Below are 27,759 nucleotides of genomic sequence, written 5' to 3'. Positions count from 1 at the left end.
CTAAACAGATGATCGTGAGATAAATGGATGCAAGTCTAGGCAACTGAGTCACAGAGGTTTGTGTGAATCCCATCAGACCACCAATTGGGTGGTCTGATGGGATTCACACAAACCTCTGTGACTCAGTTGCCTAGACTTGCATCCATTTATCTCACGATCATCTGTTTAGATACACACCACGCCTTAGACCTGGTCTACTCTCTTGAGTGTTATGGATCCTTTAGTTTATCCTTGTCTATATTTTTACCCATTTTGGTCACCATGGCTTGAGTTCGCTCATCTTTTGCCATCCTTCTCTTTTCTTCTCGTAAAGAGAGGTTAAACCATGGATCCTTTCTGATGTATATATTTTTTTGTGTTTCTATTAGTGCTGGAAAGTTTCAGGTAAGGAAGAAGCACAGATCTTCCCAAGTTTTTATTTGATTTCCTTCTGTCGGGGGCCCTGTTTGACTAATACGTTCTTTGAGAGTGTCCATTATCGTCATCATGTTTGGTCCTCGCCATCTTAATTTCCTCAGGTTAAACTTTTCTACATATTGTCCCAGCATGTTTATTTTTTGCGGCCGGGCCAGGTTTATATTAAGGTTTGTCATTTGCGGGAGGTGGTCACTTTCTATTCGCAGGCAGACTTGGAATGAGTCTATTCTTGGGACTAGATTACTGCTAATGATGGTAAAATCTATTGTTGATATGTTTTTTCCATTTGAGTACGTTATTACGGCTCACCTATCCCCTATAGTCTTACCATTCAGGATTGACATGTAGTGATAGAGGTTATTTGATGAGCAGAGGTATTGCATGTACTGAAAGGGGTTGGTACTGTGAGCAGAGAGTTGTTACGAAGCGAAGAGGAGGCAATACAGTGTGTTGCTTGCACATTGTATGTTGTGCATTGCACTAATTGAATAGCACAGATGTCTTGTTTGGGCCTTATATTTATGAAGTAAGTAGCTTGTAGCGCAGTTCCAGCTGTGGTGACGTTATCCTGCACTATCCTTGAGCACTATTAGCCTACCCCCCTACATAAAATATACAGACAGCGGCAGACTACAACTATGTTGAAATATGTCCTTATATGTTTGGCAAAGTTAAAAGCAGCATTTCCACAAATTAACACTGTGTGCACCGAGACACTCCGGGCCAAATTAAGCCCCCTGTTTTTTGCCCTGGTATTGTTTTTTTACAGTTAAATGTGCAACGAATTCCAATTTACCTTAAGTTTATTTGTTGCAGTTACGCCTTGTAAACATATCTTTTAAAAGGGATGTAGCTAAAAAGCAAACATACCTACGTAAAGTGCACTGCAGAACCTTTTTGATTATTGAGGGCGAGTGCTATGTTTGCGTGTCGTCGTGTTGGACCAGCTGGTTTGCTTCCTGGTAACAGTTGTTACAAGTGCTAAAAAGAGTCCGAGGACTTGTCTACAGTATGTAGATAACAAGTGATGGTAGGGGGGCGGGGGGGGTCGGGGGGGAGTAGGAGAAACAGACGATAAAAAAGGTGAGAAAACATCAAACAGATAACGCCGCTGCTTCTACAATTAGCCTGTTCCGGACGGCACATAGGTCTTAGGTATTGTAAATAAAATTGTAATGTTATGTGTGGACTGCTTTGTACAATATATGCAGCACACAAAAAATGTGGTGCAATACCTATGGTTAGAACAGTTTGTTGGCACTGCAATGTGTGTGTGCATTATATGTTTTACTCTGTAGTACAAATGCACTTTGTAGAGTGTTTATTTCTATTTGCGCAGTGCTTGTTGTGTATAGTGCTGCATGCTATCAACACAGCACGTTGTGTGCATCGTACAATTTGTGTATCTTGTGTAGTACACTTTAGTATGTGTCCATTGTGTGTACTGCTTGATATTATACATGGAGCAATTGTGTAGCAAACTTTTATACAAATACAGCACTTTAATATAAGCATCGTACAGTTTGCGCATTGTGTGTATTGCACTGTATAATATGTTGAGCACCCAGTGTGTGTTGCGCGTTACAGTATATGAATAGTACGTATAGGTTGTTGGGGCCTCATAAAACTGATACTGTTGTTTATATTTTAGCACACAGCCGGAGTCGTTGTGACCGTATTTCTTCGCTAGATTCCTGAACCTCCACCACAATATGTTTTGGAGTGGTTTTCCTAGCCAGTTTCCCATGTTCACCGAATGGAATATATTTCCTGTTACCAAAAAGTGGTATGACATGCAGCCCTGAATCACAATTTTGAAAAAAATGATGGTATAAAAGTTCTTTCGACTTCATTCTTACAGCAGCACATGCTGAATGCTCATTGCTGAATCCGTACTTTTACAAAGGCGCAATGAATGCAAAATACTACTCACGATTATGAAAATAGAATAAACAAGCGTGGCGAACGGGAAGCGCTGCAAACTTTTTACTCAATAAAAAAAAATGGTGGGTGGGGTGAGAGCAGGAGGAACAAGTGCAGCGAACGCAAATGCAGCCTTGTCTCACAATTTTGAATAAAGTGATGGTATAAAAGTTCTTTCGACTGCATTCCATGCATGCTTATTGCTGAATACGTACTTTTACAAAGGCGCAATGATTGCAAAATACTAAAATAATAAACAGGCGCGGTGAGCGCGAACGCTTTACATAACAAAAAAACCAACAAATGGCGGGTGGGCTGAGAGCAACAGGAGCAAGCGGAACAAGCGCAGCGAACGCGAACGCGCTAATGAAAAACAGTTGACTGCTGGACTGAGAGCGAAAGAAACAAGCACGGCAAACGCAAATGCGCTAATTGGAAACAGATGGCGCCCCTGCTTGTAACCGCGGACATAGGCCGTGGGCGGAAACATTTTCTGGGAAAGGTGGGACATGCACCGGCCTTTGCCCAATTGCGTGCTGTCTTTTGTTGATGCATGCAAAGACCAATATAAACAAGCATTTGCAATGCAATAGGTCTTGCATTTACGAAAGTTTGAGCTACTGGCGATGCACAGTAGCATAGCAATAAGGGGGCAAGTTTTGGGGGTGGCGGCCTCACCCCCAGACTCCCCCTCTTCCATGCATTCAGAAATCACGGGAAAATCGTCCCCGTCTTACGGCCACCGCCGGCAAAGGCCACTTGCAATGTAATAGCTTAAACACTCGCAAATGCGATGCCTATTGCATTGCAAATTACTAGTGCCAGTGCAGCGCTTTCACATTCATGTAGGCCAGAAGAGAGAGGAGGGGGCTTGCGCGATTCACTCACGGGAGGGAGCGGCTGGCGCCGCGATAATTCCTGCCATATGCCATCCGCTCGCTCCCGCGAGGAGATCACCAAATGTGCACGAGTTGCAATAGAAAGCAATGCAACGTGTGCACGTTTTTAGGGATAAAAGCTCTGAGGACATGAGGTCCTCTCCTAATCAGCGCATGTGCGCTGCGTAGGCGAGACCTAAAACGCATGAAGAAAAAAACACACACGAGCGTGTGAAAAGTCCAGAGCGATGCAAAGAAGTTCATTTCCTAGAGCAGCGCATGCATGCTGCATTTGGCTTAACCTAAAAATGGTGCAGCGAATGCTAACTTTACATAGGCAAGCCACAAACACGAATATTTCTATTCCAACAGACCCTCTTTTTAGCATGAGCTAAAACATATTCTAGCAACAACAAGGAGAACATACAACCAAGAAAACACGAATCTTATGAGCATTCCATGTTCTCTGTATTGGAAAAGGAGACTGTAAAGAGGGAAGTAGTCCCGAACACGCTCTCATCCTTGTTCATGAGGTCGTCTATTTCTGTCTGCACCATAATAGCAGCGTTGGTATCATGAATAGACATTTTCAACTTAGGGGTGAGAGTGGTGGTGCAATAGGAGCAACAGAAGGGAAGGCACAGAATAAAAGCACAGCAAAGCACCAGTATCACGATCATGTAAATCACCTTTTCAAGAATCCAGCCCCAACTAGCAAAAAAAGACCAACTCAAATTTCCACTTTCCATTCCATTGAGATTCTCGAGAAAATCGAGAATGTGCTTGGAAATATTCTTTGCCATATTTTTGATCCCTACTACACGCTGGTCTCCCACTACTGTGCATTCACCACCACTCTTGGCTAAGATGAAATTAACCATGTATCTAGTCTGTTTCGGAATATATTCGCATGCTTTCCACCTGCGTGGTGATGTAGGGTAAAGCTGCCACAGTAGTATTAGATAGAATTTGTAACTTGCACCCAAAATATTCTCTGGCTTTCTCACCCTGAGCCATGGCGGTACCACCCGAAGTGAAAATGGAAGAAAGGATGTATCCAAAGGTGATCTCATTACTATAATTATTGACCTCTATATCAGTCACTCCCTCATAGAATTATTTGGTCAACGTCCTTTTAACCCAACGGACATTAGGCTTAGCAGATTTACAGGGTACACCTAAGGACAACACCATCCCCAGAGCTACATCGTCTGTACCATTATGAACATTGGAATGGGAACCGTTAGACAAAAAGTAAAGCCCCGGGTGTGCATAAATCGGCCCTTCATAATCTACTGCAGCACATCTGGTGTTAATTCCAAAAGTGCTCGGATCTTTGTCATTCACTAAGGGAATCATGTTTTTATATAACACTATTCCAGAACAGTTGATATACAAAGAGGTGTCTGTACTATTCACAATAGGGCAACAAGCGGGGTAATAACCAGCCTCCCGGTGACTAATAATTTCCTGTAATGCCAACTAACGAGTGTGGTATTCTTTTTTTCCATAAAACAGTTGTCACGATATGTGTTGTTATAGCAACCCAGATAACCCATTCCCAGTGGCTTTCTATAATATAGACAAGGTCTGGATAGCCAAAATCAAAAACTCCCTTCTCTGCTGTAAATCGCGGTGGGCGAGTATAAGTATAATTCACAAGGGATAATGGGTATGCAGTCCATAAACTAGGGACAGACTCAGTGGGGTAACAAGCGGTCCCTTCTCCAAAGAATCTCTTGTGTGTATCTAGAAACACATTACTCAGGGATGTCCTCTTCTTCCTTGTTGGGGAAATAACTTTAACCTTGGTACGCAAAGGCACATCCTGATCATTTTCCAAAACCCATGATACCCCACACAATATTATTAGCAGTATAACCACAAGAGCAACACGTTATTTTCTGTTTGCAGGCCACACTGTATTATACTGGGCAACAAGAATCACTGGCTGCTCTTCCTCAGCAACCTGTCTGCCAAAAGGATGCATAACGAATGATAAAGAGAGGATCAAAATGCAGGAAGAATCTATAATTTCCCAGAGTCTGTCAGAACCTCACTGGTACAGGCTCCGATTGTCCATCAATACGTTGGCGCTCTTTGGAACTGGCGGTGGAGCTTGCTCTGTCCAAAGCTCATATCCCAGGTCGATTAAGATGGTATACCTTCAGGGTATACTTACCTCTTTCCTATCTAATGTTCAAACAACCAAAATGAAGTGCGCAGAAATCCATCACTAATCTGAACTAATGCTGTTGGTACTAGGTATAGGAAGGTGGATACCTGACTATGGTTACCCCAGATTTTTTGCCTTGTGTTTAGCTGGTTTTTTACTTAGTTGGCCTGGGATCCTGCTAATCAGGGCCCCAGGCTATCTGCTCTCTCTATAAAATGGACTCCATGTACCTTAGGTACATACATAATTGGATAGTGGGTCACCTTATGAGCCCCTGTATAGTGTACTATAGGTACCCAGGGCATAGGTGCATCCAAGGCCTACAAGGGGCTGCAGCATATCTTTTGCCACCCCTGGCTGGCCATCCAAACTGACACAACTGGCTGATCACTCAGCTGGGGCAACGTCGTGTAATCACCCCTTGCTTAGATATAGTATTCCTATGTCTAACCTTATATCTGGACACATATGCACCTATAAGTCACTCCTATGGCAGGCCTTAACAATCCTGAAGGCAGAGTGCTTGGTTTTATGTGAGATGGTGCTCTAGCTTGAGCTGAGCCTGTCTGCCGCTTTCGGAACCATGTCCTTATAGCTGTTCTAGGATATTGCCATACCATATACTCTTAAGTGCATTATGTACCTCGCGGTCAGATGCTAACTTTGGTTTGGCTTTATCAAAACATGTCATGTAAGGTGTCATACGTTTTGGAATACTACCCCCTCGCCAGTCCTGGAGACGGGGCTAGCATTCCACCCTTCTAGAGGGAGAAGACATGTTACTTCCATTAATCCCACTTAAAGTTAACCAGAGCCTCAGCATCACAAAATGGATGCTGCTGCCACAGACACAAGTCTGAGCTCCTGCTGCTGGGAGTCCTTCCAGCAAGGGAGGCTTGGACAATAGGTTTCCTGTCACAGGGAGGTGCTAGCACCACCCCAGACAGTAGATAGTGGATTGGGGCAGGGAGGGCTGAATGAAAGGAGACACTGCCTGGGGCACACAAGGTGTCCATGCAAAGGCCAGTTCAAACCGGTGATGGGGCACTCCAGCCACAGCTCTGGCACAAAACTGGACAAAGGGAAATGGGTGTAACCACCCCCTTCCTGGGTCCCACCCATAGGAGGGACCTAGCAGGTAATCCAGCCCCTAGATTTGGTATATAGGTAGGAGCTGAGTCCCAAGACTTTAGAATTATCCTGACTGAAACTCTGATATGAAACTCTGGAACCTTCAACATCCTACTCGACGTAGAAGACTGAAGAATCTCACTTGTGGTCAAGGAGTGACTACCCTGTGCAAGCAGGCACCATCAAGCGCTCAACGGTTTGCTTTGTCGTTGCTCCCGCTGGAGCTTGAACACAGAGCCTGACAAGACTCAGACTTCCAGACTTCCTTCAGCCTGATCCATAGCCACAGCAAAGCTGAGACCCATGGAGGCGACGCGAGATGTGTGACCGGCCATCTTGGAAAGCCAGCGAATTGCTTTCCGTGCAACTTCTGAGGAACCCTCGAAGTTGTGCATTGGGGATTGAGAAGCCCCAGCCCCGAGCCCCAACTGCACCGAAGATCACCTCTCCACACTCACCGAGTGCTGCGTGGGGCGCTTTTGCATTTTCCTGCTCGACGCGTCTGTCCGGTCACTTGCCCGTTGGCTAGTGGCCTCTGTGATGACGAACCTTTGAATTTCCAATGCTGGGCTGGTTGCTCCAGACTGGCCCTTGCTGCCCTAAAAAGGAGCAGCCCATCAGACCTTACTGGTCTGATCCAGAAGCCATCTTTGATTCCTGCATGGGTTGCATTTGCCAAGGCTTGTTGACTCCAAATCGAGAAACGAGACTGCCGACTGCGAGAGCCTTCGTGGGACAGTCCGTATCCAGCTCCTGGTCATCGTCGACACCTCCTGGTCCACGTGGCTGCAGAGACAAGCTTCACAACATCACCTGATTGCTCCCCGACATCGCCTGGTTCCTTCCTGGTTCCTTCCTGGTCACTGGCTAGTGACCCAGAATCTGTCCCCTCTGCTTTCAGGTACTCTTCATCCTCGATCCACCCTTGGATACAACGGGACTCTTCTCTCCTAGTCGCCTGCAGCATCTTTTCTCCAAGGCTCCATAGAACTCCATGACGAAACCCGACACACTTTGACACCTATGCACCCGCTTTCTGTGGGTGAGGTAACGCGAGTACTGAGGTGCTCCTGTAAAGAGTAACTCTCCTAGTGTCCTAGTTTCAAGTGGTTAGTTTCTAGTCCAGTCGGAAGACTCCTAATTCTTTAACTTTCGAACTTTAGGCACCCATTGACTTCTATGTGTGCACGCGTGTGCATTTAGACACTGCACCCGCATTCCGTGGGCCTCCTGCTCCCTAACTACCGTTAGTCCAGTGTAGCCCCAGCGGTTCCCAAGGCCCTAGGCCTTACCATTGTTCGTGACGTGGTTCTTATACCACTATTTTAGTATATGGTTTAGCGGGCCACCAGGGCCTATCCATATTTGTGCAACTTTTGTATGCTATATTAAGTAACTTGTTATGCGCTTGTGCTTCTGTTCTCATAAAGAGTACAGAGGATTGTTTTAGAAATAAATACATATATATTTTGAATATATAACCTGTGTGGTGTCCTTTTATTTGGTATGTCGACGACCTTTCTTGCCCAATTAGCACCAACTTTTTATCCTCTTTGGCAGCTTGTGGACTGTTTCAGTTAGTGGGCCTTCCTACTCACAAAGCTGGGCATATATTAGATTTAATCTGCTCCAACCTTCCGGAGATCTTCATTGAGGACCCCATTCCTGTAATATGGTCTGATCATTTTATTGTTCCTTTTTCTGTTCTTTTGACCCGCATAGACAAACCTACGTCTATGCCGCGGCTGCTCGGAACAAATTGGAGCAAGATTTCTCACAGCTCTCTCTCTGAGTATCTTAAAGATAGCTGTCCTCCCCAGGCGGAGAACCTGGATTCCCGCATCTCCAATCTCAATGAGTGGATATGTAATAAGAACGGCTCTCTGGCCCCCCCCCCCCAGGCTGATAAAAACTTTTAGGGCCTCACCAGCGGCCCCCTGATATTCGGACGAACTACGTCTTCATAAATCAGCCTATAAAGTATTGGAACGGCGCTGGAGATCAGGGTACTCAACAGAGAGTAAACTTGAGTACCGTAGAGCCCTGAAAGAGTATCGAAAGCTGATTGTCAAACACAAAAGAGATTTCTTAGCTGAGAAAATTGAAAAAGCTAGTAATGCCCCGCGAGAAATTTTCTCTATTGTTAGGTCATTTACTGACCCACAGGCACTGATTCGTCAGCAGCCTGCTTCTCAAGAACTCTGTTCTAAGCTTTCTGAATTTTTTGAGGACAAGATAGCCCAGATTTATGCCTCTTTTCCCATTGGAGAGAGCATTGGATCCCCTGTTGAACAGACTGATATGTACAATCAAGGTCCTACCCTCTCTGAGTTCACCGAAATACCCGAGGAGTCCTCTTTTAGGGAACTACTCCGATGCAGGTCAGGCGCTCCGGGGGACCCTTGGCCGATAAAACAGTACAAAGCATTAGCTTCTTTCCTCAATCCTTACTTCAATCCTATATGGACCTCTTCTCTGAGCTCAGGCATCTACCTGGAAGTCTGGAAGCATGCTTCTCTAGTGCCAATTCTAAAAAAGGCCAATTCAGATCCGGCTAACTATAGGCTGATATCGCTTCTTCCCGCTCCAGCTAAAATCTTGGAGCGACTAGCCCATCAACAAATTGCGGGCTTTATCGAGAGCCATGATCTTTTCCATGATTCCCAGCATGGCTTTCGTAAAGGCTATAGCACGGAGTCGGCCCTTATTGAGATGGCAGACTCTGTTCGATGGACATTGGATCGGGGCTCGAGGGCGGTGCTGGTGCTGCTGGATTTATCAGCAGCATTTGACACCGTCTCTCACCCCATACTACTGGATAGATTGAGGAAACTAGGAATACAGGGCAAGGTCCTTAAGTGGATAGGCTCCTTTTTAACTAATCAAACGCAATGTGTTCATATTCCTCCCTTCACTTCCACACCTAGACCATTGAAATGGGGCGTCCCCCAGGGCTCCTCATTAAGTCCTCTTCTTTTTAATGTCTATTTTGCCCCTTTAGCTGACATGATTTCCAAGTCTGGCATTAAAACAACGTTGTATGCCGATGATATTCAGCTGCTTTTTACCTTTGAGAAGCCATCTCCTTCCACCTTTGACCCTCTCAAATCTTGTATCAGAGACATTGCTAATTGGATGGATCTTAATTTTCTGAGACTGAACGCAGCAAAAACTGAAGTGCTCTTTTTTAATCAGTCATCCCCTCTTGACTCTAACATCTGGTGGCCGGAAGATCTTAGCCAAGCCCCGATACCGAAGGATTCGGTTAGAAATCTAGGAGTCCGTTGGGATCAACAGCTGTCATTAGGGTCTCAGGTCCAATCAGTCTCTGCAGCATGTTTTACTAAGATCAAAACGCTAAAAAAACTAATAAATTACTTGCCCAGTGCTAATAGAAAGACGATTGCTCATGCACTAATTATCTCGCATTTGGATTATGCGAATGGACTCTATTTAGGTTTATCCTCCGGCCTCTGCCATAAACTTCAAACTGTCCAAAATGCTGCGGCTCGTTTGATTGGAGGTTTATCACGCAGGCAGCACATTTCTCCTTACCTCCGCGAATTGCACTGGCTGCCTATGAATAAACGAATTGAGTTTAAAGCTATGATATTAGCCTACCGCTCCACTCAGGGCAAGGGGTCTGCCCATCTCAGAACCATCCTCCGTCCTTACTGTAACAGCAGAGCTCTTCGCTCTAATTCTAAACATCTATTGGCCATCCCTAGATTTAAAAAGTCCCGTGCCGGAGGGAAAACATTCGAGCTAGGAGCCGCCCAACGTTGGAATAAATTACCTATGGGCCTACGCTCGATCAAATCTGAACTCGAATTCCGTCGGGCGCTGAAAACTCACCTCTTTTGCCTATAACTTTATGCCTGAAGGGGGATGTATGACGTTACAACTCATACTTTTACAACGCATGCCATTACAACAAATTATTTACAACGCAAAAACTTTTACAACGCATGTATTTACAACGCATGTTTTTACAACGCAGGTACCTTTACAACGCATACCATTACAACGTAAGTATTGGTAAGTATATATTATTTTTTTTTAATTTAAAATAATTGAAAATAATATAATTTAATTTAATTTAATTTAATTTAATTTAATTTTATTTAATTGATTTAATTTAAATTTAATTTTATTTTATTTTTACCTTATACCCCTGTACCCCAAAAACCCAAAACTGACCCTGAACCCTAAAAATACCCCTGTACCCCAAAACCCCAAAACTGACCCTGAACCCTAAAAATACCCCTGTACCCCAAAAACCCAAAACTGACCCTGAACCCTAAAAATAACCCTTTACCCAAAAACCCAAAACTGACCCTGAACCCTAAAAATACCCCTGTACCCCAAAAACCCAAAACTGACCCTGAACCCTAAAAATACCCCTTTACCCAAAAACTGAAAACTGACCCTGAACCCTAAAAATACCCCTTTACCCAAAAACTGAAAACTGACCCTGAACCCTAAAAATACCCCTTTACCCCAAAACTGAAAACTGACCCTGAACCCTAAAAATACCCCTTTACCCAACAACTAAAAACTGACCCTGAACCCTAAAAATGCCCCTTTACCCAAAAACTGAAAACTGACCCTGAACCCTAAAAATACCCCTTTACCCAAAAACTGAAAACTGACCCTGAACCCTAAAAATACCCCTTTACCCAAAAACTGAAAACTGACCCTCAACCCTAAAAATACCCCTTAAAAAAACCCAAACATATACATTTTAAAATATAATTATATACTTACCAATACTTACGTTGTAATGGTATGCGTTGTAAAGGTACCTGCGTTGTAAAAACATGCGTTGTAAATACATGCGTTGTAATGGTTTTTGCGTTGTAAAAGTTTCGTTGTAATGGTAGTGCGTTGTAAAAGTTGCGATGTAATGGTTGTTTCCCCTGAAGGGACTAGCTGTTAATCACTTAGCGCCGGGACACCCCCTTGGGGTAGCTGCGCGCTCTATAAAAGACACAATAATAATAATAATAATAATAATATTAAAGGGATTGCATATGGTAATACAGCTGGCTTCACATGCCCTCTTGAGTTTAGCCTAAGACTGCTTTTGTCCATGCTACCACTAGGATAGCTGGTCTATAAGGTTGACTTTACAAACATCATCATAAGGGTTGTTTGGACTGGTGCAAGGTGCTCACTAGAATAGTGAACATCATATACCAGGCCAACTTCTCACATTGGTGTGCAACGGTTGGGATTTGAGCTTGCTGTTGTTTTACCAATTGTAATCTTTGAGATATCATTTGAAAGATCACATTAGGTACCATAGGTACATATAACAAGACTTAAAATACTTAAGTTCTACTGAACTTAGTTGTTGTAGACCAAAGGGCTTAGCACACCCAGACTCAAACTCTTAGAGAGGTTCTAGTAGGAAACACATAGTGTAGGTAGGTGCACACACCACACCTCACTAGAATCATGTCTACCACAGGTGAGCCAAGTATGACTCTCCCTGTGGGAGATGACCCTCCCAGGGCACCCTCTAGATATGAAATGCTCAATTTCCAAGAGATGAGACACTTGTGTACCTCAAGGAGATTGAAACAGGGTTCCAACCCTACCATTTCCCATCTCATAGAAGTCCTAGAGAGGGATGATGCTGAGAAGGTCTCTAGACAAGGTCCCTCAGTTCATGCAGAAGAGGTTGTGCCCTCTACAGATGATGCATCAGACCCCACTATCATAGGTGAGAATGAGGATGAACCAGAGGAAGAATCTGAAGAAGAGGTTTTCCAAGACAGCCAGGTCCAAGTTGGGAGACTTAGCCAGACTAACCTAAGCCTACATGGGGCGGAACATGGGCAAGCCCCATACAGACCTATTAGTAGACCTAACCAGGGGTATGGGAGGAGGAGGTCTCACTCAGGTGAGTCCCACCACTCTAATGCCTCTAGGGGATCCAATACCCTTACTCAGAGAGGGATGACCTCTCCTGAAAGGAGAGAGCATCAGGCTAGGATGAGGGAAGCTGATCTGAGGATTGAGAGGCAAGAACTAGAAGTTGCCCTTGCCAAAGAGAAGCTTGCCCTAGCTAGAGAGCAGAAATTGAGTGGGTTAAATCCCACTGGTGGCAGCAATATCCCTAAGGATAAAGACAGGTCCTATGACAGTAGACACCTGAGTAAGATTGTGCTCCCCTACAAAGATGGGGATGACATCCACAAATGGATAACTGCTTTGGAGAGAGCTTGCAAAGTACAGCAGGTTCCCCAAAGTCAGTGGGCAGCAATCTTGTGGCTCTCCTTTTCAGAAAAAGGTAGAGATAAGCTCCTTACAGTTAGTTATGAGGATGCTAACAATTACACTGTCCTGAAGAGTGCTCTGATTGATGGGTTTGGCTTAACCACTGAACAGTACAGGTTGATGTTCAGGGATACCCAGAAGACACAGGCTCAGGACTGGACTGATTTTGTAGATTGTGCTACTAAGGCTCTGGAGGGCTGGTTATTGGGCAGCAAAGTGCAGGACTTTACAGGATTGTATAACTTGATTATGAGGGAGCAGATCCTTAGTAATTGTCAAAACCAGCTTCTACACCAGCACCTGGTGGACTCAGATATGATCTCTCCACAAGAATTGGGTAAGAGGGCAGACAAAATGGTGGGGGTGGGTCCCAAAACACTTCCTCTAACCAAAAGAAACCTTATTGCCATGTCTGTAAACAGCCTGGCCACTGTAAGACTGACAGCAGTTGCCCAAGGCCAACAATAAGGAAAACATTCCCCCAAGTAATACTCCCAGACCTCCTGTTACTGTTAGCAGTAATCTCCCAGGTGGTGGGAGTGCCCCCAAGAATTTGGCTGGGTTTACTTTGGGAACTCAGGTGGACTCTGGCCTAATCAGGTCCCCTAACATAGCTACTCTTGTCTGTGATGATGGCATGGGGTGCGCCAACTTCACTGCTTGTCCTAGCACTTTGAGCAAGTACAGACAGGAGCCACTCATCAATGGTCAGAAAGTTGAGGCCTATAGAGACACAGGGGCTAGCATCACTATGGTGACTGAGAGTCTAGTCCCCTCAAGGCAACTTTTACCTGGAGCCACATACCAGGTGACCAACATTGATGGAGTACAGAAAGATCACCCCATGGCAGTAGTCAATCTCAGCTGGGGAGGTGTCACTGGCCCCAAGAGAGTGGCAGTGTCTACAAAATTGCCTGTAGATTGTCTACTGGGAAATGATCTAGAAATCTCAGCCTGGGCTGAGGTCGAACAAGAAACCCATTCTAAAATGGTAAATCTCCATGGAAAGATTAGTGGGGCTGTGATGGCCACAGCCCCAGCTCAGGATATCCTCCCTGAAAAGGTTGATAGGGCTGTGCTAGTCTCAGCCCAATCTCAAGCAGACTCCTTCCCTAGACAGATTGATAGGGCTGTGATGGCAACAGCCCAGACCCAAACTGAGTCCCTTCCTGAAAAGGTTGGTGGGGCTGTGATGGCCACAGCCCAAACTCAGACAGATTTCAGTGTTGTGAACCCTGAAACTATGGATCACTTCACTCAGACAGAGAGCATTGGGGAGGAAGACACGTCTCCCCCCCACCAGACATTAGGTGAGAGTCAGCCTCCTCAGGGAACTGACCCTACCCCTTGTGAAGAAACTGCCCCAGAGGTAGCCAGGCCTGGCCTGACAGAGCCTCTGATGTCAGTGGACCCTTCCAAGGTGGGACCCAGTCTGGAGCAGGTATCCTGCCCCTCTCTACCCTGCCTCAGTCAGCCCAGGGCTGTCGAGGACAGGGAGGCCAGTGGACCCCAAAGGGCCCCCTGTCTACCAGAACACCCCCATCAGCAGATTAGGGGCACCAAAGCTAGCAGCCCTAACAAGGTGAAAATTACAGAAACTCCTGAGGGATCTCCCTTACACCTAGTTAGGAACCTCCCCCAGATGGACACTGTTGGGCACAGCCAAACATGGGACCCAAAGGCCCCAAACCTGACCTGTCCCTCCAGTAAGCCAACAAAAGGGACCCAGCCTCCAGCTGTAGGCAGCCAGAGGTTGACCCTGAGAGCACAGTGCAACTCAGTCATGGAAAGAAAGGCACACATGGTGGATAGTGATTGGAGAAAGCTGAGCCCTACATTAGTGGAGCCTCACTTCAGTACTCCATCTTAACACCAGCCTTTTACTTTGCCAAAACACACCACAGGTACAGATTCCCTATGGTGGAGACCCTCTGATACCCCTAGGGTGAGGGATTGCTTAGTGGACCATGAGACAGGGGTAACCATGCTAGTGCAGGTACTTCCTTATATGGCCACTTAGGCAATATAGGCTTACCTGGTCAATGATAGCCTTATCTCCTTTCGTTTGGGGGGGGTTGTATAGGAAGGTGGATACCTGACTATGGTTACCACAGATTGTTTGCCTGGTTTTCGACTTAATTGGCCTGGGATCCTGCTAATCAGGGCCCCAGGCTATCTGCTCTCTCTATAAAATGGACTCCATGTACCTTAGGTACATACATAATTGGATATTGGGTCACCATATGAGCCCCTGTATAGTGTACTATAGGTACCCAGGGCATAGGTGCATCCAAGGCCTACCAGGGGCTGCAGCATATCTTTTGCCACCCCTGGCTGGCCATCCAAACTGACACAACTGGCTGATCACTCAGCTGGGGCAAGGTCGTGTAATCACCCCTTGCTTAGATATAGTATTCCTATGTCTAACCTTATATCTGGACACATATGCACCTATAAGTCACTCCTATGGCAGGCCTTAACAATCCTGAAGGCAGAGTGCTTGGTTTTATGTGAGATGGTGCTCTAGCATGAGCTGAGCCTGTCTGCAGCTTTCGGAACCATGTCCTTATAGCTGTTCTAGGATATGGCCATACCATATACTCTTAAGTGCATTATGTACCTCGCGGTGAGATGCTAACTTTGGTTTGGCTTTATCAAAACATGTCGTGTAAGGTGACATACGCTTTGGAATACTACCAGAGGGAGAAGACATGTTACTTCCATTAATCCCGGTTAAAGTTAACCAGAGCCTCAGCATCACAAAATGGATGGTGCTGCCACAGACACAAGTCTGACCTCCTGCTGCGGGGAGTCCGTCCAGCAAGGGATGCTTGGACAATAGGTTTCCTGTCACAGGGAGGTGCTAGCACCACTCCAGACAGGAGATACTGGATTGGGGCAGGGAGGACTGAATGAAAGGAGACACTGCCTGGGGCACACAAGGTATCCCATGCATAGGCCAGTTCAAACCGGTGCTGGGGCACTCCAGCCCCAGCTCTGGCGTGAAACTGGACAAAGGAAAATGGGTGTAACCACCCCCTTCCTGGGTCCCACCCATAGGAGGGACCTAGCAGGTAATCCAGCCCCTAGATTTGGTATATAGGTAGGAGTTGAGTCCCAAGACTTTAGATTTATCCTGACTGAAACTTTGATATGAAACTCTGGACCCTTTGACATCCTACTCAACGTAGAAGACTGAAGAATCTCCCTTGTGGTCAAGGAGTGACCACCCTGTGCAAGCAGGCACCATCAAGCGCTCAACGGTTTGCTTTGTCGTTGCTCCCGTCGGAGCTTGAACACAGAGCCTGACAAGACCTGGACTTCCAGACTTCCTTCAGCCCGATCCACAGCCACAGCAAAGCTGAGACCCGTGGAGGCGACGCGAGACTTGGGACCGGCCATCTTTGAAAGCCAGCGAATTGCTTTCCGTGCAACTTCTCAGGCACCCTCGAAGTTGTGCATTGGGGATAGAGAAGCCCCAGCCCCAAGCACCAACTGCACCGAAGATCACCTCTCCACACTCACCGAGTGCTGCGTGGGGCACTTTTGCATTTTCCTGCTCGACGGGGCTGTCCGGTCACTTGCCCGTTGGCTAGTGGCCTCTGTGACGACGAACCTTGGAATTTCCAACACTGGTCTGGTTGCTCCAGACTGGCCCTTGCTCCCCTGAAAAGGAGCAGCCCATCAGACCTTGCTGGTATGATCCAGAAGCCATCTTCGATTCCTGCGTGGGTTGCATTTGCCAAGGCTTGTTGACTCCAAATCGAGAACCGACACCGCCGACAGCTCCTGGTTGTCGTCAACACCTCCTGGTCCATGTGGCTGCAGAGACAAGCTTCACAACATCATCTGATTGCTCCCCGACATCGCCTGGTTCCTTCCTGGTTCCTTCCTGGTCACTGGCTAGTGACCCAGACTCTGTCCCCTCTGCTTTCAGGTACTCTTCATCCTCGATCCACCCTTGGATCCAACGGGTCTCTTCTCTCCTGGTCGCCTCCAGCATCTTTTCTCCAAGGCTCCATAGAACTCCACGACGAAACCCGACACACTTTGACACCTATGCACCCGCTTCCTGTGGGTGAGGTAACGCGAGTACTGCGGTGCTCCTGTAAAGAGTAACTCTCCTAGTGTCCTAGTTTCAAGTGGTTAGTTTCTAGTCCAGTCGGAAGACTCCTAATTCTTTAACTTTCTAACTTTATGCACCCATTGACTTCTATGTGTGCACGCGTGTGCATTTAGACACTGCACCCGCATCCCGTGGGCCTCCTGCTCCCTAACTACTGTTAGTCCAGTGTAGCCCCAGCGGTTCCCAAGGCCCTAGGCCTTACCATTGTTCGTGACGTGGTTCTTATACCACTATTTTAGCATATGGTTTAGCGGGCCACCAGGGCCTATCCATATTTGTGCAACTTTTGTATGCTATATTAAGTAACTTGTTATGCGCTTGTGCTTCTGTTCTCATAAAGAGTACAGAGGATTGTTTTAGAAATAAATACATATATATTTTGAATATATAACCTGTGTGGTGTCCTTTCATTTGGTATTAATGTTATGTTATGTTATGTTAATTGTTTATTTCTATAGCGCGCGGCTACTCAAAGAGAGTGTCCCGGCGCTTTATTGGAGAAAGAGACAAAACTGCAACATACTAACATAACACCAGATAAAAAAACATAACAAAAGAGTGGGCCAAAGATTCACGGAAGACCGGCTACTGAGTGAACAGCCAAGTTTTAAGGCCTTTCCTAAAAGCCAGTAGACTGGTGGCTCCCCGCAGGGCCAGTGGTAAAGAGTTCCACAACTGAGATGCCAACAGTCCAAAAGAGCGGCCTCCGAGGCGCGCTTTCTTTACCCGGGGGACAACAGCAAGGTACAGGGATTGCATATGGTAAAACAGCTGGCTTCACATGCCCTCTTGAGTTTAGCCTAAGACTGCTTTTGTCCATGCTACCACTAGGATAGCTGGTCTATAAGGTTGACTTTACAACCATCACCATAAGGGTTGTTTGGACTGGTGCAAGGTGCTCACTAGAATAGTGAATATCATATACCAGGCCAACTTCTCACATACTAGGCTTCGGTACAACCTGTCTTACGCAGTCCATCCCTAATCTCTTTTCTACTTAGACACAGTTTCCCTCAACCAAGGGCGCAAATTGCATTCTCTTTATCCATCTGTGTCCTCATTTTCTGGGCGTCGCTAAATGGGACAAACCAAGGCACCTGCTCGCACTCTGAGTCCCTGCAACTGTCCTTGACCCACTGATCGTAGGGCAGAAGTAAGGGAACCCTCTGACAGTGAGTGACATGAACCCAGTTCTTACGGCCTACAACCTTCATAGCAGTACGTGTCACCAATAGAACCTGTTCAGGCCCCTTCCAGTGCAACTCCAATCTTTTCTTCCTTTGAAAATTGCGCAACAGGATGAAATCTCCCGGCTGGATATCGTGGCCAGGTCCCTCTGGTGTGGAAGGTAGGGACTCTCGCATTGTTGGTGAATAAAACCAAACTCTCTGTTAACTGGCCATGGTAATCTAGTAATACAGGGTACTCAATATCCGAAAACCTACGAGGACGTGTGATGCCCCAGTCATTTGCTGGGTGCCTAAACACGACCTCGTAAGGAAACAATCCTGTCCTAGAATGAGCTGTTTTTCTTGTCGACAAGAGTGCTAATGTTAAAGCATCTGGCCACTTTAACCCTGATGACTCCTGAATTTTTGCCAATTTCAGTTTGAGAGAACCGTTGCACTTTTCAAACAAACCCGCTGACTGTGGATGATTAGCAGCATGACATTTTTGTTTGACATGGAGACCCCCACAAATTAATTGAATCACTTTTGCATTAAAATGACTTGCGTTGTGACTCCAGATAACTCGGGGCAAGCTGAAACGAGGAAAGAACTCCTTCAGGAGTACCTCTGCAGTCGTAATGGCTGTACTGTCTTTGGTGGGGTACGCCTTAACCCATTTACTGTGTGTGCACATACAACTACCAAAACATACTTAAGATTATTGCATTTCTCTAATTCAATATAGTCCATTTGAAGGACTTCAAAAGGAAAAGTGGGTGGTGCAAAATTACCGGGTGGTGTCAGGGTACCCTTTCCTGGATTATGCATCATGCAGACCATGCGATATTTCACCAAATGTGGGGGGGCTAGAGAGCCCGGAGCAAGATGGCCGCCTTCTAGTGCTGCTCTGCTGGTCGAATAATCAATCTGTCTAATATCCTGCAACAACAGCGCAATCCCTAGGCAACCTGCACATTTTATGAGCCCTTAACCAGTGAGGATCACAATGGTGCGGTTATTTGTGCCATTCTGCGCTGCTACTCGCCATAAACGATATCGCCTCACCTCTCAACAAAATGGCAGCACCAGAGTGCTCTCGGCGCTGAAGTCTGATGGTGTGCGGCTCCCAGTTTCCTCCCGGAGGGAGCGCAGCGGCCTCAGTGATACACGCGAGCACCCGCTCCCACCAGTGATCGGCAGTAAGGCTAGTGCGTTTGTGGCTCCCTGCCCGAAACGTTCATCATCTACACAGCGCACCGTGGGGCTTTGCTGAATCAACGTGCAGCATACCTACTTCACCCACGGCCGCCACCGTTACACTGTGGCGTTGGACCCCGTGGCGTGTCTCACATGGCCCACGGTGGATGCCGTAGTCCCCTAGTGCATCGCGAGGAGCCTCTGCCTGCTGGGGCCGAGCGCCGTGGATCGGTGCTTTGTTTACTCACCGCGGCGTGCCTGGACGTCCCCAGTTGTCGCTGCTGCTAGTACCTGGCTTGGCAGGGCTTCGTCTGGCTGCGTCTGGTGGCGTACTTCTGGGCCCTCTTGTCCCTGGGGATGTGCGTCCCTCCACCAGAATGCTTCTTGCAAGCAGGGGTGGATCGCTGATGCGGGGGGAAGTGAGACGTTGAGGATCCCATTGGGGAAGCTGCGTTGACTTTTTTCTCCCGCGGATGCTTGGCTCACTTCCAAAGGCGTCAAATTTGATTTGCCATCATTGTTTGAAGACACATTGTTGTTGTTGGTCGCAGTTGCTGAACTGTCTCGCATGTGGTTGATCTGCTTCGCCCCTGAATCCATGCCAGACCATTTTTTACAGACTGTCTAGCACTGTCAGGTCAGCCTTTCAGGAGCTTCATTCTCTTCTTTCCCGGTTTTACTCTCCCTTGGGTTTGAAATTGTAACATGGCGCCCACCTGTTCAACCTAAGCTGACGGTCTGGAGGCCTGACACGACACCGCCTGGAAATCACATGTGGGGATTGCGACGCTGGTGGGATTACGCTGCTCCACTAGCGCCAAATCGTTTGTGTAAGAATCGCCCGCACCGGTTGCGCTTGTTGAAGTGGTCATGTGCGCTTAACCATGAATTACTATACTGGCTGGGTGCGGAGGGCGCCCTCATACACACGCTGGACATTGCTAACACTGTGGGGGGGGAACAGGCTCCTTGATCAACACCATTTTGTCATACTGCTTAGCTGTAGTCGATGACCAATAGCTACCCCGACGCCACAGAACTGCGCAGAGAACATCGCTAACACAGTGCGCAACTTGGTCACACACTGCGCCAAGTGGCACACTACAACACTGGGTCTCCATCGCATTGTTTTTGCAAGGTAACAGCCACCAATAAGTTCTGCCTCTGCTGTGCAACCCCCCAATCAATATTAAGCACAATCATGGGAAGAACTGATAAGCAACAGGCCAAACTCAATTTTGAAGCACGCCGACTCACGAAGTCTCAAGCCTCAGCTGCTTCGGACACTGAGCCAGAACTGGAAGCTGGCGCAAATTTCAAGCTGGAACACCTGATGATCAGTATGCAACAAAGTCTGCACACTTTTGATGCGAAAATCAACCATCTTAATTTGCGTATGGATAACATGGCGGCAAAACTTGACAAACATGGTGCAAAGATAGCTGAGGCTGAACAACATATCTCCACAACAGAAGACAAAATGGAGGTCGTAATCGCATCGTGCTCCAGCATAGAAAAAATACTTGAAGTGCTCCAAGCGAAGAACGAGGATCTCGAGGCTCGCTCACGCAGGAACAATCTACGAATTACGGGCATCCCTGAATCGACCAACACTGGAGCTATGGAAACATTTGTAGAAACTCTGCTCAAAGAAATGCTGGGAACTGAACACTTCTCTAATCTGCTAATTGTGGAGAGAGCTCATCAGTCCTTAGCAGCCAGACCTATACCAGGGGCACCTCCGCGTTCCATTATAGCTTGCCTTCTGAACTATAGAGATCGTGACACGGCGCTGCGCCTGGCCCGGGAGAAGGGGGCCACAACTTGTCAAGGCATGAAAATTTAGCTGTTCCCTGATTTCACCATGGCTGTGAAACAGGCATGGCGGGAATTCCACTCCGTAAAGAAAAAGCTACAAACACTTCACATATAATATGCAATGTTATATCCTGCATGACTGAGAATACAACACGCTGGGAAAGCTTGAATCTTCTTGACGTCTAAAGAAGCCCTACAATATGTGCGACAGATCGAGCGGAAGGAATCGGCATGGAAGGCGAGGGCAGGCATTGATGCTGATGTTGAAGGGTAAACATGTGAGGCCTGCACTGACTAGAATGCATGAGATATAACCTTATTCACAAACAGTTGGTATCAACACTATATGTTATCAGTGTGTGATTTGTGATGTCTATTATCCAGCTATTGCCCTACAACAACTGCATCTCCATGTATGCCATGTATGTTCTACAGGTCGCATTGCATATTGTACATTTTTGACACTCACTTGTCCTCTTTTGGTACCAGTTATATAAGCTTGTAGTATGTATATTCATGAGAACTGAAGTTTTTGTTAGCCCTAAATGCCAACTGGTGTTACGCCTGATAATCTTCACCTCGACCCCCCCTGTACCAGCCGGGGGCCAACGGCTACTAGCGACCCTCAAAAAGGGAATACCCCACAACAGTTTTTTATTGTGCTACGGCACCTTCCTGGTGCTCTTATTGGTTTCTAACTGCAACATGCGATTGGTTGCATGGTGTAAAATTGGTTTTGAGGGTTGGGAACTTTGGCGTGTTTCAGATGCTGAAGTGGGTGAGGGAAATAGTTGGGGAATTCTGGATCATTAAAGTAGTGTTGGAGACACAACAGCAGAAGACCATATCATGCTTAACAACAGATTTTGTATGATGGCACACTACAGTTCTCAGTTCAGTTCAGTTCAAACGTCTTTATTTAGATTTTTTAAATCATAAAAGACTTCATGGTCAATACAAACATTATTCATAAAAACAATATAGCAATATAAAATTCCACAATGTTCATTAAAAACATCATCAGTGCTTTAACCATTAAAAATTGATTAAATATACTTTAAAGACGTACTGAAGTTCATACATATACAAAATAAAAAGTGTCATCCAGTTATATGACTGATGGGTGCCTAGCTCTGATAACCCATACCCATCCTAAGAATTTTGCCACTCCTGTTGTTAAGCATTCCGAGGTGTTGGATCTTAAAATCCACAGAGCTTCACCGCACCCCCTTGTCTTTATCCTTTTACAGATGGGTTTAAGCCATTTACGGCGGGGTGCATTATAAGCTGGGCATGCAAAAAAGATGTGACCTAGAGATTCCTTTTGGTCGTTACACCAAGGGCAAAACTCTGTTTGTTGTCCAAGCCATTTATATGTATACGACCTTACTGGTAGTGTGCCTATTCTAAACTGATGATAGATTTTTCTATCCAAACTTTTAGTAATATTATCCCAGTAAGGCTCTAAGCAAAAGTCTACCTTATGGCTCAAGAACAATCCTGTTAGGTTTGCAGACTGTGATAACGTAACATGTTGGGCTTTTACAGTCGCCCAGTATAGTAATTTAAATTCTTGTTTTGACGGAAAAACATTGTTTCCCGGGTCGGACCACTGCAAACTTAAGCCCATGTTTTGTAAAGTGGACTTCACTACCCGGAACCACGGGAGGTTACCAGACCCCATAATTGATCTTAGATCCAGGATTTCATTTGCAAATAAGATCAATTCTGGTGTGGACCATATCCGACGCCACAAAGCTACCATCCTATAGCATGCTAGATCTTTGATCGAATGGCATTCCATGTCCAAAAGAAGGGGTAATATCGGGGTGGATTGTGGAAGACTGACCAAACTCCGCAGAAACTTGTTTTGTATTTTGTCCAGAGGTGCAAGGTCCGCATCACCCCATAGATCTGCACCATAAAGAATTGCAGATCTAATTTTTGCGTTATATATTTTTATTGCTGGTGATATCCTTTTGGTGTGTGAGCAACGTTGCTCCTTGACCAGGCGCCCTGTTAGGCGGGCAGATTTTAGGCATAAGGCTTCAATCTGTGGCTTCCACCGCAACCTGTAATCTAAGACTACACCCAGATAGGTCATGACATTCACCTGTTCTAGGTCGATGCCATTCATACAGACATGGCTACGTTGTGGTTTATTTTTAGTTAAGACCATGAATTTCGTTTTTGAGACATTTATCTCTAGATCATTATTTTTACAGAAGTCCATGAACTTATTGATGGCAGACTGTAACCCCGTCTGAGTTTTAGCCAAAATCAACTTATCGTCTGCAAAGATTAGCAGGGGGAATTTTCTGCCTCCTAAAACTGGGGCATCTGTAGGGGTGTCTTTGAGAAACTGCACTACTTGATTAATAAATAATAGAAATAAGGTGGGAGCAAGTACGCAACCCTGCCTTACGCCACGGGTGACCGGGAAGGGCTCTGTCACCTGACCCTGCCTGCCCCATCTTAATCTTGCAAAGTTGTTCTCATGCAGTCTTATGGTTAGTTCCAGGAGTTCAGGTGGCATTTCCATTTTCCCTAGTGCAACCCACATCTTCTCTCTCGGCACAAGATCGAATGCGGATTTGAGGTCCACAAACGCTGCGTAGATGGTCCCCCCTCCTAAAAACACAACCTTCCAATAAATCAAGATGAATCTTAGCACTTGATCTATTGTACTAGTACATGACCTAAAGCCCGCTTGCATTTGAGATAAAATGTTGACCGTGCTCATCCAAGCCTGTATTCTAGCCAGAACCATTCTTGCTATAACCTTCTGCAAGGCGTCTATAAGACTAATAGGACGGTAGTTCCCTGGTGACGAACGATCACCTTTTTTAAAAACCGGTAAGATCTCCGCACCTCTCCATGAATCTGGAACCCTTGCCCCATTTGCAATGGCGTTAGCTAAAATCGTAATGTATTGCACCCAATTATGCTGATCATATTTAAAAAGATCTGCCGGGACGCAATTCATTCCAGGGGCTTTACCAGCTTGAACCAAACTTAATGCATTCTCAGCCTCTTTAAAGTCAAACGCTACTAATGAACATTGCACTGAAGGCAATGTCAACCGGGCTATCTGAGCGTCTCCTGTTGCCTCATTCGGAGAACTGTGATGCGTAATGGGCCACCCAATCCTCTGCCGAGACATGATTTGATGGTATTTGTGAGTCCTGTGTCCCTCCCCATTTTACAACTTCCCAAAATTTTAACTGATTTGAAGACAGGCAGGCCTCGTACAAATCCTGCCAGCGACAGTCGTCCCATGATTGCTTTGCCATTTTTTGGACCTTTTTATAATTTGTCCTTTCTACTTTGATATCTGATGACACCCTAGATTTTATAGCCTTAATCAATGTGCGGTGGGCCTGACGGCAGGATTTATCATACCATTTGGCTCCGGGCCGAACTCCCCCTCTTTCCCAAGAGTACCTGTCTTCGTAAAGTGGGATTTCAAATTATCAAACAGTTGCTCATTTAAAAAGCTAATCTGTTCGAGCGGGCCTGATTCAGCGATCACTTTTTTAGCTCTATTGACCGAGGTTGCGACTTCAAGGGATATTTTGGTAAGGGACCCTGGGTCTTCCAAAACCCTGCACCAACGGACTCTACGGCAATTGTTTGTTAAGCTGGCCTCACCTATCATACAATCGGATGCTTTTGTTCTACTGATCCCCCCCTCAATTTTCAAACTAAGTGTCAACGGGTTATGATCGCTCTCGGGTCGTACTTGAATTACCATATCATCTAACACTGATCAGAACTCTATTTTAATTAAAAAGTAATCAATCCTACTGGAGTGTATACCATTATCAAACGTTACCTGCCCTGATTTGTCTGATTTCGCTCGTCCATTGGCTGCTCTTAGACCCCAATCCAAACAAAGTCCTAGCCAATGTAAGGCTGCCTCAGTAACCCTTTTAATAGGATTAAGAGCAAGGGCTGGTACATTCCATAATTGGTCTACTTCTCCATAGCTACCTACATCCTCACCGGGTAGCGGTTCAATGGTGCTGTTTAGGTCCCCTGCCACTATAATAAGTTTGTCCCTCCCAATTGACTCCAATAAGTGATCAAGGTCGTCAATGATTGCAGGGCTCCGGCCACCCGGCAGACCCCTTGCATAGATGTTAATGATAAATATGTCACTTTGGTTATCACTACAAAGCTTTAATCCCAAAATATCCTTATTTTGGACTGTCAATTCCAACGGCCTATAGCCAAGGGATTGCCTAATCCAATTTACCAACCCTCCCGATGGTCTACCTTTTAGCCCCCTATTAGCTGGTTTGTAAAAATTGATATAGCCTAAGCGAAAAATTGGTTCTTGAGCCCAACTTTCCTGGAAAATAATTATGTCGTGCTGGTCAATAAACTCTCCCCAGTCAGCCCCATCTATTTTCCCCTTCAATCCAGCAATATTCCAAGAGACTAGTTTAATCACTGGATCTTGTTTGGGAGATGAAGTGATTTGGTTTGGTTTAGTAGCCACTTGATGGTTAGTTCTCGAACACCCTTCCTCGACCAATGACAGGCTGTCTATCACTTCAACCACCACAGTGCTACTATCACACTCTCCCATACTGTTTCTCCCAACCAACGACTTTAACATCTACTCATCTTTACTACACTGTATTGGGGCACATGTTTGCATCACCTTAACTTGAAATGGGCTAGAACCCTCAGATCTATTAGCTGTATATCCGTTACAGCTTTTGTCGGCTATCGTACACAAGGGTCAATCGATTCCTTCCAGACCACTAAGCGGGTCATAACGATTATGTAGAGGTGGCTAGAACGGGAGATGTGGTGTCAAACCAGAGTAATACCTTCCTCTAGGAATGCTGTTTTGGTGTGGATGTCTTTGATGAGATAATCCACTAGTCCTGACTCTTCGGGGATAGAAATATTGCAGGGACAGCGATTGAACATCTCCCACCTCACCAAACCTTGGGTTTCTGCTAATAAAGTCCACCACCCAGGGATCCCTAAAACTGACTATAATACAGTCCCCCTCTAAATATTTAGGACAATACCCCACCCAATTTACTCTCCTAACATTAAGAATATCAGTGGAGGACATGGGTGGGAGGGTTCTGTTTTTATTAAGCCAGAATTTAACTTTGTTATAGAGATCCCTATGTGTTTCAGTTTTCCCCACCTCCAACGGAACAACCCCAGTTAGGATGATGGTATAAGATGCTGATTCAGGGGGTAAGTTAACACAGGGAGGTTTAGGTTTAACAGACTTCATTTCAAGTTGACCTTGACCCAAAGGCTTGGTTGCTTTATCTATCTTACTAGGGGCAGACTGTGTTTTAGATACTGAACCTACTATAGGCGTTTTGTCCCTAGGTTTGGGAATGACCTTATTTTTCCCCTGCTTTAGGTGTTTTTGTTGGTGCAACTGGGGTACTGAGTTGATAGTTGGGCCTACCCTTGACATATCGTTGGTGGGCTGTAACTGGCCTCCTGTTTGGATAATTCCTGTATTAACAGGAGCTCTGGGAATCTTTTCCAACCGGACCATATTATCTCTAACTAATAGCTCCAACTGGTCCATTTTATCATTTAACAACCTTGTCCTTTCCAACAATGGCAACATTAATGACTTCATCAAAAGTTCTAATTTTCCCATAAAAATGTCATCATTATTGGACGAAGGTTGGTTGATGGTTTGATCAGTTGTTTTTTGAGGCCCAGGGATTTCTGTGGGGGGTATTTTTAAAATCGGAGTGGGTTTACTTATATACTTATTTTTAGATAACTTTGCAGTGCCCCCCTTCTGAACTTTCTCTACCCTCTTCCTCTTGTTGTTAGTGGGTCTAGGCAGTGATACCTTAGTTGGACGTGCGTCCCCTGCACTAGAAATAGAACTAGAGGGATCAGCTGTATCGTCGGTGTTCAGTAAATCATCGAGAAGGGAACTACCTGATGATATCTCCAGGTCGTGAGTTACTACATCATGTTCCGTATTCTCTGGTACCAGGTTTGGGCTTTTATATAGGTTGTCACTGGGATCGAGTTCGCATAGTGGAACAGGGGATACGGTCTGCCCTATTTTCCCCAGCGAAGACCTTTTCCCAGTTATTAAATCAATAGAAAGCCGTTTTTCAACAGAAGCTATTTCCTTTTCCAGTATACTTGTTGTACGCTTAAAGAAGTGGTCAATAGTGCCGGTAAATACCCCATTTGTTGTCGAGACTTGAACCAGTCTTTCTTTACCTCTCTACTATACTACTAACCAGCCCTAAGAGTTATAACAGAAATAGTAATAGTAATAGTAACAACAGTCCCAAATTTTTAAATAAAAACAAATATGAAACCAATAAAAAAAGATCGGCTATCTAGCCACACAACAATGCGAATAGGCAAGGACACACGAGAAAGAGGGATGACCCAACCCGACCTCTATCGTCCTCGGACGGCCTCAGACGGCCCACCCTTTGCCCGGGCTAGGTCCCGCGCGGGTCCCGCGTCGCGGGATTAAGAGTGCGATTATATTGCTACGGGCGGGGGGCGGGAACACAGAGGGAAGAGGCAGCAGCTGGGTGACAGAGAGCCTGCTGGACCTCGCAGTCCCTCGGCGTCAAAAGTACTCAAAGAGCTCTCCCCCTTTCAAAATAC

The sequence above is a fragment of the Lissotriton helveticus genome, chromosome 7, assembly GCF_964261635.1.
Source record: "Lissotriton helveticus chromosome 7, aLisHel1.1, whole genome shotgun sequence".
NCBI lineage: Eukaryota > Metazoa > Chordata > Amphibia > Caudata > Salamandridae > Lissotriton > Lissotriton helveticus.
Note: the sequence above shows the minus strand (reverse complement) of the source record.